This window comes from Camelina sativa, chromosome 9, assembly GCF_030686135.1.
Source record: "Camelina sativa cultivar CO46 ecotype springtype chromosome 9, ASM3068613v1".
Classification (NCBI taxonomy): Eukaryota; Viridiplantae; Streptophyta; class Magnoliopsida; order Brassicales; family Brassicaceae; genus Camelina; species Camelina sativa.
In genome coordinates this window covers 21,503,146-21,515,401 of record NC_141888.1, presented here as the reverse complement: position 1 = coordinate 21,515,401, position 12,256 = coordinate 21,503,146, and positions in this window count along the sequence as shown.

Here is a 12,256-nt window from a genome sequence, read left to right as displayed (position 1 = left end):
ATGCGACTAAACCCAAATTTTATGCAAGTCCAAAATTGCTTAAACTACAACCAAATTCACTTGAAGTCTTGCATGGTGATTCCTAGCTCAATTTTGATGTAATCTTTAACATGAATCTAGCGTGAATCCTACCAAGTTTATGCATGCAACAATTTAACTGATTCTACCAAGAATCTAGTCTACATGCAACAAACAATTACCACAGAACTCACCTTGACGCGATCGGTGATGATTGGACTTCACGGCGCCGCGGATCAGACAATTTCCTTCGCGCTTGACAGCTCCTCGATCAGCTTCACCGCAAATCCTCGACTCCCTCGACAATTTCTGTCGACACAAAGCAGCACCTCGCTTTGATCTCCTTCTCGACGATCTCCCCAACTCTCCTCGGCAATCTTTATCGTCAAGCTCTCTCTCTCGACACTCTCTCTCTAGATTTAGAGAGAGAAGCAAGCTTTTTCGTTTGAGTGGAATGAGTGAAATGAGAGAAATTTCCCAAATGAAGCCACTAAGCCCCTATTTATAGGCTCGACTTCTCTCCTTCTTCCCTTAGTGGAATTGGACAAATGGCAAAAGTTTGGCTGCATGTGGCGCGTGCATTACACCGCCCAATCTCCTCGCGCCATTCTCTTAAACCACCAAAATTATTTCTGCATGCCTTGCATGTAAGGTGATTGGTCAGTTCATTGGGAAAATATGTTTTCCGCGTTTTCTCGACCAGCTCCGTCCTCCTCGTCCGTCGTTTTCGACAACCTTCGAATTTTCTCGATATCGCTCGGACGCGACTATCGGCACTCTCGACAGTTCTCGACTATCGTCGATAATCCTTCGACCAGTCCCGGACAATTCTCTCGATGCTTCGGATGCTATCGGCTCTTTCGACCAATATCGGACAATGTTCTCGATGCCCCTCGACATCGTTGGTTCTCTCGGCGTTTCTCGGACATTTTCGATTCCTTCGACTCTCTCGATGGATTTCCTTGACCAATTTTCTCGACCATCTCGACAGATTGTCTCGACCACTTTTCTCGACCATCTCGACAGATTGTCTCGACCACATCCTTGGATGTCTCGGTACTCTTCCCGGTACTTACCCGACTTTCCGCGAATGTTATTTCCGCATAGACTGACAATTTTCGACCAGCCCTTAAGGTCTCGATCACACCTCCAGTCACTTCAGTATTGGCTCGGCCCATTCTCCGATTCATGAATTTTTACTCGGACTTATTGTGGTCGTTCTTCTTTGTTTTACTCCCGCTAATTTTGGGATTTCTACCCTTAGTGAGGGTCACTACATCGTCCGTCTCATGACTTGTGTTACCCTATTCAAGAACCTGTAGCACTGAGCTTTGATATGACCAAATTTCCTGTAGTACCAACAATGAATCACTCTTCTCTTCAGGCTGTTGTGTACAGACGCCTGCCAATATTTCTGCCCATTATCACATGTCACCCTTGCTGAAAATTATTTTTGGATGTTTGATGGAGATATACAATGATGTGATCCAAGGACGGGAGCCCGACTAAGATGACCTAGAGACGCCGACCGTGATCGAGGCTCGAGACCGAGACGCATTAGAGGTAGCCGAGACGCATCGGAGGTAGCCGAGACGCATCGGAGGTAGCCAAGACGCAAGCGGCCACGGCACCAGCGATCCTCCCAGGAGCCCACCACACGATCAAGGAGCTCAGCAAAGGCGGCCAAGCAACGGATCAACCTGTTCGTCCGATCATTCGTCCAGCGCCCATTGACCCATGAAGACTTTGAAGACTCGTTCGATTCTTCTTCACTCTTACCCAAGAGTGAAGACACCAAATTCACTTAAGCAAGGATGTGTACTCTTTTTCCTTACTCTGGGTTTTTCCCATTGGGTTTATCAGAGAAGGTTTTAATGAGGCATTGAGCTTGGTGTACAACGCCCTAAGGCTAAGTCGCTTCCCGCGTCAAGGCCAAGGCGGTTATCCTTCTCCCTCTTATCTTTTGGTTTAAATTTGAACTTGGGAATACTCCTTCTTTTGAACGTTGAGAGTTTTGTGTTGAAAGTCTTAGAGGCGACGTGTTCCATTTACAAGGAGAACACGTCTAAGGACAAGTGTGCGGATCATTATGAATCCGCGTGTCCCTTAAGCCCTCTCTCGACCTAAGTATTTAAACCCTCTCTTAGCCTTTGTTCTCCTTTAGAATTGAATGAAAATAAAACTTTTCTCAAAGAGAGATTCTTTGATCTTGTCTCATCCTTTCTCTAGACAATTCCGGGATTGTTCTAAGGAAGAACCCTAACAACCTCAAGCCGGACTTGCCGTTGTTTGCGACCGTATCTAGAGGAGAGCCAAGCCTCCTTGTGTCGTCACTCGATCAATCTCTTTTCCCATCATTCATTTCCATCGTTCCATTTCCTTTGCAACCATCGAGTTCTTTACCCGCAAGCCCTCGAGTCCACCATCGATCCGCATCGCAAAGTTCCGGTGTAGTGACCCTCACCAAGGGGTAAATTGTAAAATGAAATCCCAAGGCCAAAATACCAAGAAAGGAAGCCAAGAAGGAGATTAAAAGAATTGTTGAAGACAACTCCGAGAAATTATGAGGGAATTGAGAAATGGCCGAGTTGACCGCGACGTACCGTCCGAGTCGTCCGAAGGACCGAGAGTTGTCCGGGTAATGACTGAGAGGATCGGGAGAAGCTAAAGGATCAAGAGAATTGTCCTAGAAAGACCGAGGTGTATCCGATAGTGTCGAGAGTTTCCGGACTAAGACCGAGAAGTGCCGAGAGGACCGTCCGATACTGTCCGAGAGTATCCGATGATTGCCGAAGACTGCCGAGAGGTACCCCGATCGAGTGCCGAGAGATGATCGATCGAGCTGTCGAGAATTTCCGGAAAAATTAAGGAAATTGTAATTTATGAAAAATCAACCAATCAGATTTCATGCAGCTAGTTGAGTTAGTGGAGGATTATTTAAATCTAAGTGGAGCTTAGTGGAGCTTAGTGGGAGAATTAAATAATCCAAGAAAGCTAAGTGGAAATAAAGGGGGCTAAGCGGTTTTCTTCCAAGTGTTAAGTGGTGCTCTAATGAGGAGAGTGCATGCGACATGCATTGGCTGCCTAAACCGCCCAAAGCACTCACACTCTACTATAAATAGGAGCCTTAGGACCTTGAGAATCCATTTTCGTTTGCCTTAGAAAGAAAATTAGAGAGAAAGAGTTAGAGAGAGAAGGAGAAGTTAGAGAAAGAGTGAGAGAGAGAGTTCTTCCCTTAGAAGTTCTCTTCCGCGAGTTGTTAGCGAAGTGCCGCCGTAGGAGCTATTCGCGTCAAGTCCTTACTAGGAGTCCGAGTAGATTGTGTTCTTCTCAGCCAAGCCAGGTGAGTTTCAAAGCATGTGATATGGCACATGATAGGTTGGGTTTATGGGTGTTTTTCCTTAAAGTCTTTGTGAGATAGACTTAAGCGTTTATGAGAGATGAGTTGCTTAGGATTTTAAGTGTTAAATCTAAGCATTTTCGTTGGGGTGTTGGGTAGATTTGTTTCTTTTCTTTCTAGATCGAAGTTCTAGGAAGTTAAGTCTCGTTTATTGCTTGTTTGCGTATTGGTGTGAGGTTGTGTCTAGCGCTTAGTTTCTAGATATTTCTCTAGTTACTAAGGCTTGCATGTTGCTTGTTTGTGGTTGCATGTGGCTTGTGTACCTCGCATGTTGTTTGTTTGTGGTTGCATGTTTGCTTGTGTGCATTGCATGCTAGTGGTAGTTGTTTGCATGTGGCTTGTGTGCCTTGCATGTTGTTGTTTGTAGCTTGCATGTAGCTTGTGTGCTTTGCAGGTTTGTTTGGTTGTGAGTTGAGGTTGTGCAGGAGAAGACTTCCCCAAGGCCGTAATCGGGGCGGATTACGAAGACTCGGAGAGACGGGATTGCAGCCTATGGCCGAGTACTACACGATGGTGTAGTCGAGATCGCCTGTTGAGAGGAACTCGCATGTGATGTTCTATGCTCGCGTGCCTTTGTGGCTGTGAGTATAGGTGTTCAGGGGTGTGGGGGAAGTGATGAAGCGTTGAGGCGATAAAGCGAAGAAGCGAAGGCCTTGAAGACGAAGAAGAGTTGTTAGCTTCCGCATGCGTATACTTTGATAGTATACTTGGAGATTGCTTGACTAACTTGCATATTATCTTGCTTGTTTTTCTTGCATTTGGGCTTCATGTAGTAGCATTTGAGTGTTGCATGTAGTGTAGTTGATGTTTGTTTGGCTTGCATGTTGTGTGTTGCTTGCGGGGGTTGGGGTTGGGTTTTGGTTCTTGTTAGGTTCCCGAACTCACTGAGTGTTTAGCACTCAAGACTCCGTAATTTGTTTTGCAGGTAACCTTAGTGGGAAAAGCCTTAGAGGGGAGCACAGGACGTTAGGCCAGCCGGTGTAGAGTTGCGTTGCCTTTGCAAGATGTTTTCTTTTGTAAAATTTACTTAATCGTATTTTGGCCTTAAGCCTGGCGACATTTTCGTATTAATGTTTTACGAACTATTTTATGAAGTAAATAAAGTTGGAAGTCTTTTTATTTAAGTCGTTTAGTTTTGAAATGGTTCCAGCCTTGTCCGGGCCAACACAACGCACCAGGCCGCGAGGGTTGCAAAGCCTAAGTAGTCATGGTCGCGGGAGGAATTGTGCTAGGGAGGACCGGTCGGGAAGTCTGCAGCTTCCGTCCCTCGGCCGGATCACCTCGGTGCAGTTCCCATAGTGGCGTTCCGTGGCTGTCCGTTGGCCTGCGTGGTCATAGGACGGTTCGGGGGCGTTACAACGGTGGTATCAGAGCATGGTTGTGATGCTTATGGAACTTGCGATTTCAAATGTTTTATCGAGTAAATGAGTCGCAAAGGCAATTTTAGGAAACCGGTATGTCCTTGTGCATTTTAGGTAGATGGGATTAGGACTTACCCTTGGATGCATGTGCAGATGTCAGACCGAGGAAGTCAAGAGGGATGGTCGTGGGGTGATTCAAGAGCTGATGGAGAAGAGTGGCAAGACTCTTTGGAGGGTGAACAATATGATGTTGAGGGAGAATGGCAAGAATCGGTAGGGGGTGATCGATACGATGTCGAGGGAGCGACAAGATCAAGAGAGAATGACGATCGGACAACAGAGAGGTTGAGTTCCGAAAGAATTGGGTTGCAAGGATCATTATCCGGAGAAAGAACAAGATTCATGATGGAAACATTTTTCGGAGGAGACTGGTCTGGCCCGCGATTTAACAATCCGGGTCGACAGCGAGCAAGTTTCCGTCAAACGCCAGGTGTACAACATGCATATCACGAATCATATGAACCAAGGAGTGTGCCGCCAAGGCAAACAAATGTACCTGAAGAGCCGAGACAAAGGAGTGTACCAGTGGAACCGAGTCAAAGGAGTGTACCATTGGAAAAAAGACAAAGAAGTGTACCCGAGGAGCCAAGACAAATGAATGTGCGCGAAGAGCCAAGAGGTCAAGAGAGTGGACCAAGAGATCTTTTGCAAGATGCAATCCTAGAGTGGACAGCGCTCTTGCGACAGCAACAGGCTCCGAGCTTTGTGAATATTGTGGAGACTATGAGAAATTTGGGAACCGAGTATTTTAGAGGAGGAACAAACACCTTTGAAGCTGATAATTGGTTGCGAACCATGGAGAGGAATTTTGAGGCAATCCTATGTCAAGAGGACTATAAGAAAGATGTTGCGGTGCACTACTTGAAGGATGACACTAGTGATTGGTGGATCGGTGTGAAGAGACACTACGGTAGAGATCCAACATGGGAAGAGTTTCGAAATGAGTTCGAAGGAAAGTATTTTCCACCAGAGGCTAGAGACAGATTGGAGAATGAGTTTATAAACTTAGAACAAGGCGAGAAGAGCGTTCGAGAGCTAGAGGCAATCTTTACTCGACTGCGAAAGTATGTGTACCGAGGGCGAGACAATGAGGCAGCTATGACACGCCACTTTTTACATGCACTACGACCAGATATCCAGAGTAGGCTCATGTCTGTCACTTACCAACGAGTTGAAAAGTTGGCGGAGAGAGCTGTAAATTTGGAGGAGAACATATAAATGGAGAAGGAAGCCATGCGAAAAGACCAAGAGAAGGGCAAGGCGAAGATGATGCTAAGTGGTGGTGCAGCCCGAAAGAGGAGTCGATCCGACCAGGAAGGGAGTAGTTCAAAATTGGGGGGAAGAGGAGTTGTATGTTTCTCATGTGGAGAGTCGGGCCATTATTTTTGGGAGTGCTCGAGGGCAGGAGAGAGTGATCGCCCAATGCCATCTCACATCATATGTTACAATTGTGGCAAGGGTGGCCATTACATGGCAGCTTGTCCGATGATCAATGCCTTAGAAGCGGAACCAGAAGAAGAATATCCCCCACTGACCAGTCCCGAAGAGGAGCGACTTGTGAAGCGGCAAGTGAGAGAGGATCGCGTGTATCCTTCCCCTTAGGTAGTTAACCCTTAAACCTTCACGACTGTGTGGTCGCCGGGAAGGTAAGTATGGGTGCTAACCCCCTCTTTGTGTGTTTGTGTGCTTGTGTGCCTGCGCATTTGTGTTTGCGTGTTTGTTGTCTTGTTGTGTGTTAGTTGTTTGGGATTGTGGAAGCACATGGTGGTGCTAGTCCAAGTCCTAGCTGTTGTGTGCAGGAAGCCTTCTAGCTAAGTGTTGTAGAGAACCCTTAGTGATAGGCCGTGTAGGGACACACTAGTGTTCTAGGTTAAACCCTTTTCCTAGCCTAGTAGTGGAAGTGCTGAGTTGGGCTGAGTTGGAGTGGTGGCTAAAAGCAAGTTCGTGTTCGAGAGAGTTGGCCAAGATCAAGCGCATGAAGGAGAAGAAGAGAATTGAAGCAAGACGCATTAGAAGGAGGACCAGAGGAGTTCATGGGAATTCGGGGACGAATTCCTATAAGGGGGAGAGAATGTAGTGACCCTCACCAAGGGGTAAATTGTAAAATCAAATCCCAAGGCCAAAAGACCAAGAAAGGAAGCCAACAAGGAGATTAAAAGAATTGTTGAAGACAAGTCCGAGAAATTATGAGCGAATTGAGAAATGGCCGAGTTGACCGCGACGTACCGTCCGAGTCGTCCGAAGGACCGAGAGTTTTCCGGGTAATGACTGAGAGGATCGGGAGAAGCTTGAAAGGATCAAGAGAATTGTCTGAGAAAGACCGAGGTGTATCCGATAGTGTCGAGAGTTTCCGGACCAAGACCGAGAAGTGCCGAGAGGACCGTCCGATACTGTCCGAGAGTATCCGATTATTGCCGAAGACTGCCGAGAGGTACCCGATCGAGTGCCGAGAGATGATCGATCGAGCTGTCGAGAATTTCCAGAAAAATTAAGGAAATTGTGATTTATGAAAAATCAACCAATCAGATTTCATGCAGCTAGTTGAGTTAGTGGAGGATTATTTAAATCTAAGTGGAGCTTAGTGGAGCTTAGTGGGAGAATTAAATAATCCAAGAGAGCTAAGTAGAAATCAAGGTGGCTAAGCGGTTTTCTTCCAAGTATTAAGTGGTGCTCTAATGAGGAGAGTGCATGCGACATGCATTGGCTGCCTAAACCGCCCAAGCACTCACACTCCACTATAAATAGGAGCCTTAGGACCTTGAGAATCCATTTTCGTTTGCCTTAGTAAGAAAATTGGAGAGAAAGAGTTAGAGAGAGAGTTCTTCCCTTAGAAGTTCTCTTCCGCGAGTTGTTAGCGAAGTGCCGCCGTAGGAGCTATTAGTCCGAGTAGATTGTGTTCTTCTTAGCCAAGCCAGGTGAGTTTCGAAGCATGTGATATGGCACATGATAGGTTGGGTTTATGGGTGTTTTTCCTTAAAGTCTTTGTGAGATTGACTTAAGCGTTTATGAGAGATGAGTTGCTTAGGATTTTAAGTGTTAAATCTAAGCATTTTCGTTGGGGTGTTGGGTAGATTTGTTTCTTTTCTTTCTAGATCGAAGTTCTAGGAAGTTAAGTCTCGTTTATTGCTTGTTTGCGTATTGGTATGAGGTTGTGTCTAGCGCTTAGTTTCTAGATATTTCTCTAGTTACTAAGGCTTGCATTTTGCTTGTTTGTGGTTGCATGTGGCTTGTGTGCCTCGCATGTTGTTTGTTTGTGGTTGCATGTTTGCTTGTGTGCATTGCATGCTAGTGGTAGTTGTTTGCATGTGGCTTGTGTGCCTTGCATGTTGTTGTTTGTAGCTTGCATGTAGCTTGTGTGCTTTGCAGGTTTGTTTGGTTGTGTGTTGAGGTTGTGCAGGAGAAGACTTCCCAAAGGCCGTAATCGGGGCGGATTACGAAGACTCGGAGAGACGGGATTGCAGCCTATGACCGAGTACTACACGACGGTGTAGTCGAGATCTCCTGTTGAGAGGAACTCGCATGTGATGTTCTATGCTCGCGTGCCTTTGTGGCTGTGAGTATAGGTGTTTACGGGTGTGGGGGAAGTGATGAAGCGTTGAGGCGATAAAGCGAAGAAGCGAAGGCCTTGAAGACGAAGAAGAGTTGTTAGCTTCCGCATGCGTATACTTTGATAGTATACTTGGAGATTGCTTGACTAACTTGCATATTATCTTGCTTGTTTTTCTTGCATTTTGGCTTGCTTGTAGCATTTGAGTGTTGCATGTAGTGTAGTTGATGTTTGTTTGGCTTGCATGTTGTGTGTTGCTTGCGGGGGTTGGGGTTGGGTTTTGGTTCTTGTTAGGTTCCTGAACTCACTGAGTGTTTAGCACTCAAGACTCCATAATTTGTTCTGCAGGTAACCTTAGTGGGAAAAGCCTTAGAGGGGAGCACAGGACGTTAGGCCAGCCGGTGTAGAGTTGCGTTGCCTTTGCAAGATGTTTTCTTTTGTAAAATTTACTTAATCGTATTTTGGCCTTAAGCCTGGCGCCATTTTCGTATTAATGTTTTCGAACTATTTTATGAAGTAAATAAAGTTGGAAGTCTTTTTATTTAAGTCGTTTAGTTTTCAAATGGTTCCAGCCTTGTCCGGGCCAACACAACGCACCATGCCGCGAGGGTTGCAAAGCCTAAGTAGTCTTGGTCGCGGGAGGAATTGTGCTAGGGAGGACCGGTCGGGAAGTCTTCAGCTTCCGTCCCTCGGCCGGATCACCTCGGTGCAGGTTCCCAAAGTGGCGTTCCGTGGCTGTCCGTTGGCCTGCGTGGTCATAGGACGGTTTGGGGGGCGTTACATCCGGAGTCCACCGTCATTCCGTGTCGCAACTGTCTGAAGCCTCTCGCAGCCGATCAAAGCTTCTCGCATCCGTTCCATCCGTACCGCATCCGTTCGATTCGTTCGTGGCTGCACGACCATTCTCTCGATCGGCTTGTTTGAATCTCTTCAAACTCTGTTTCCTTCGTTTGTTTATTCCATAGATTCGACTAATCAAAGCTTGAACGAGGAATGTTTCACCAAACTCGTCTTGTCCGAAGACGCCTCGTTCACCCATTCCGCATCCGCGTCCCCGAGTCACATCATACAAGGTCATGAATCTGCACATTTTAAAGCCGAAGTTTTCTCCTTTAACAAAATGAGTATTTGTACCAGAATTACCTCCATGGTAACCCAAATCCCATCTGACATTACATGTTTTACCAGTTGCCAGAATCTTGTCAAGATCCTTTGTTCCTATGCTTAACATCTTGATGTTTCTTAAGTGATATCCTAAACATTTTTCTAAATCAGAAGTCTATACTTTCTCTAGAGCTAGATCTTCTTCCAGATTTTAAATTTTTATAACAAGTCATTCTTCTCTATGACAAGCCTCTAGTTTCCCTTTTTCTTCTGTATCAGATCTTTCGCCAGACTGTTGGTCTGATCATTTAGCGATAAATTAAGTGCTTATACTAGTTCAGAGTCCTGATCCACACTGCAAGTTGTTCCAGAATCTGTCTTTGTGCACGCAACAGTCCTGAGAATCTCTCCGGTCATGGTCTAAGCTAGTAGTTGTTCCATCATCAAACTTCAACTCCAACTTGTCATCAACATGTTTGATTGAACAACAAAGAGCAGTAAACTTTGACTTGTTTGTTTGGGGCTTTTGTGCGTTTTTCTTCCTTATGGGTGAATGCATACTCTTGATACCTTTCTTCCTCACTGAAGGACAATCTGATTTAAAATGACCAAAGCCCTGACTAACATGACATTGAACCTTATTCCTTTTCTGTTCGTCTGGAATATTCAACCCTTTGCATGCTTTAATCACCACAAGACTAACAAGTTCTTCCGTTATACGAGCCTTTGTGTTCTCTTCACTATCACACTGAGGAAACATTAATCCCTTATGTGTTGTTTCCTACATCAGAAGATAAGTACTGCATCTCATAGCCTAGCAATTTACTAGCTACCTCATCAAAAGACATATTGTCTATATAAAGAGCAACATCCAGCAAAATTTTGTAATTCTTCCCAAGAGCAAGAGCTTCATTTGCAATAGCATCTCTACACTAAAATCAGAAATGTTCTCAAACTCATGCATCCTAAGATTCTCAAAATCAGAAGCAAGACTATCTAACCTTGTGCTTTTCACACTTGTTGTACCTTCAAAATATTTTGCATAATCTCCCAAGCCTCTTTAAAAGATGTATAGTCTTGAATCAATGAGAACTGAGCCCGGCAAACGCCACCAAATATTGTTGAAACTTCCAGAGAATTGAATCTGAACAACGCTCTGTCAGATTTTGACCATTTTGTTTTGGGTTTTTCAACAGCCACACGATTACTGTCAGAATCTACACCAGCAGCCTGTTTTGGCCACTCCCATCCAAGTTCAACTGCTGTCCATGCATCTTCATGAATTCCGTTAATTCTATGCATTATCAACACCTTCCACAGCCTATAATGATTTGGATCTAACATCAAAAAGTCTTTTGCCATGAATAACATTGATTGTGCCTCCATGTTCTTCTTTCCAAGATCTTCACCCGTTTGTTGAGTCAGAATCAGTACAGATGTCTGCTATGATACCACTTGTAAGTGTGGAAGAGACAAGAGACACATAATTTTTAACGAGGTTAAGCAAATGCCTACGTCCTCGAACTTTGTTGAAAATACTTTGAACACAATTACAATTAATGTTCAATTTCTGACTTACACAACTCTAAGATATTCTCTAAGTTTGTTTTTAATCTATGTCAACCCACTATGAGATCTCTAAGATCAACAACAATGATTTACACCCAGGGTTCTCACTTATAGATAAAACTCTCGCCCTTTTCTCCGTGAAGTTGCTAAAAGGCTTATACGGTTTTTCTCTCTTTTACACCTTCTAGAGGGCTAACTTTCTAAGCCCTAGACCCTTAATTATTATAGGAATGTGTGACTCAGACTCTCATTTGCAAAGCTAACAACTTTCTGAAACTCAAAAGGAAATATTCCATTTAATTCTATGAAATATTTCCATTCCTATTAAAAATTTCAAGCTTTCTTTTTCTTTGTGTTTTGTCTCCAAGTAATGTTCTAAAACGTGTCTCAAATATATTTTAATAAATCTTCAAAACCAAAACACATAGGCAAAATCTGCAGGCCTCTGATGTCTTTTGTCAGATAGAATCTTGTGCAGACATCATATATCTGTGCTGAGACAAAAGTTTGTGCATACAAATTTTGTATAGTTTATTGAACTTCATTTTTGATTTGAGCTCGCTTAAATACACTTACACATTGACCTTGCCAAGTATGAAACCATGGAAGTTTAATTGTTTGTTGCATTAAGCATGCAACAAGTCTCCCACAATTTAGATGATCTATGTTTCTTTATTTTTCAGACTTGATGGCATATATTTTAAGTTCAAATATAATCTAAAAGAACACTTTTTTTTTCTTTTTTTTTTGTGCGTGTATATTTTACTACCCAGATTCATAAAGTAACATCATGTACCACACATCGAACCTTTTTTTTTGTTTTTTATTTGTTTTCTAATAATATGATCATATAATACACAGTCACATAGTAAGGAAGAAATGGCTGTGACGATAATGATAGGCGTAGATAAAAAAAAAGTTATTGCTATAGCCGATGGGGTGATTTTAGCGTTGGTGGGTCTTGGCCTATGCTTTCTCCTTAAAACCTTCGTGTTAACTAAGTTAGACGCTTTTGAACTTTCCGGAAGATTTGTAGTAAGTCGGAAAAGGAGTCATGGTTGCTTTGTTAAAGATTTCACTTTGGTGTTGCTGCTGCAATGCCGCAGGTCTTGCAGCCACTGGCTTTAATGTTCGAGCCTCTTTCCTAGGTATTCAGCAGGATCCGATATCCTTTTCCGACGACAGCAATGAATCATT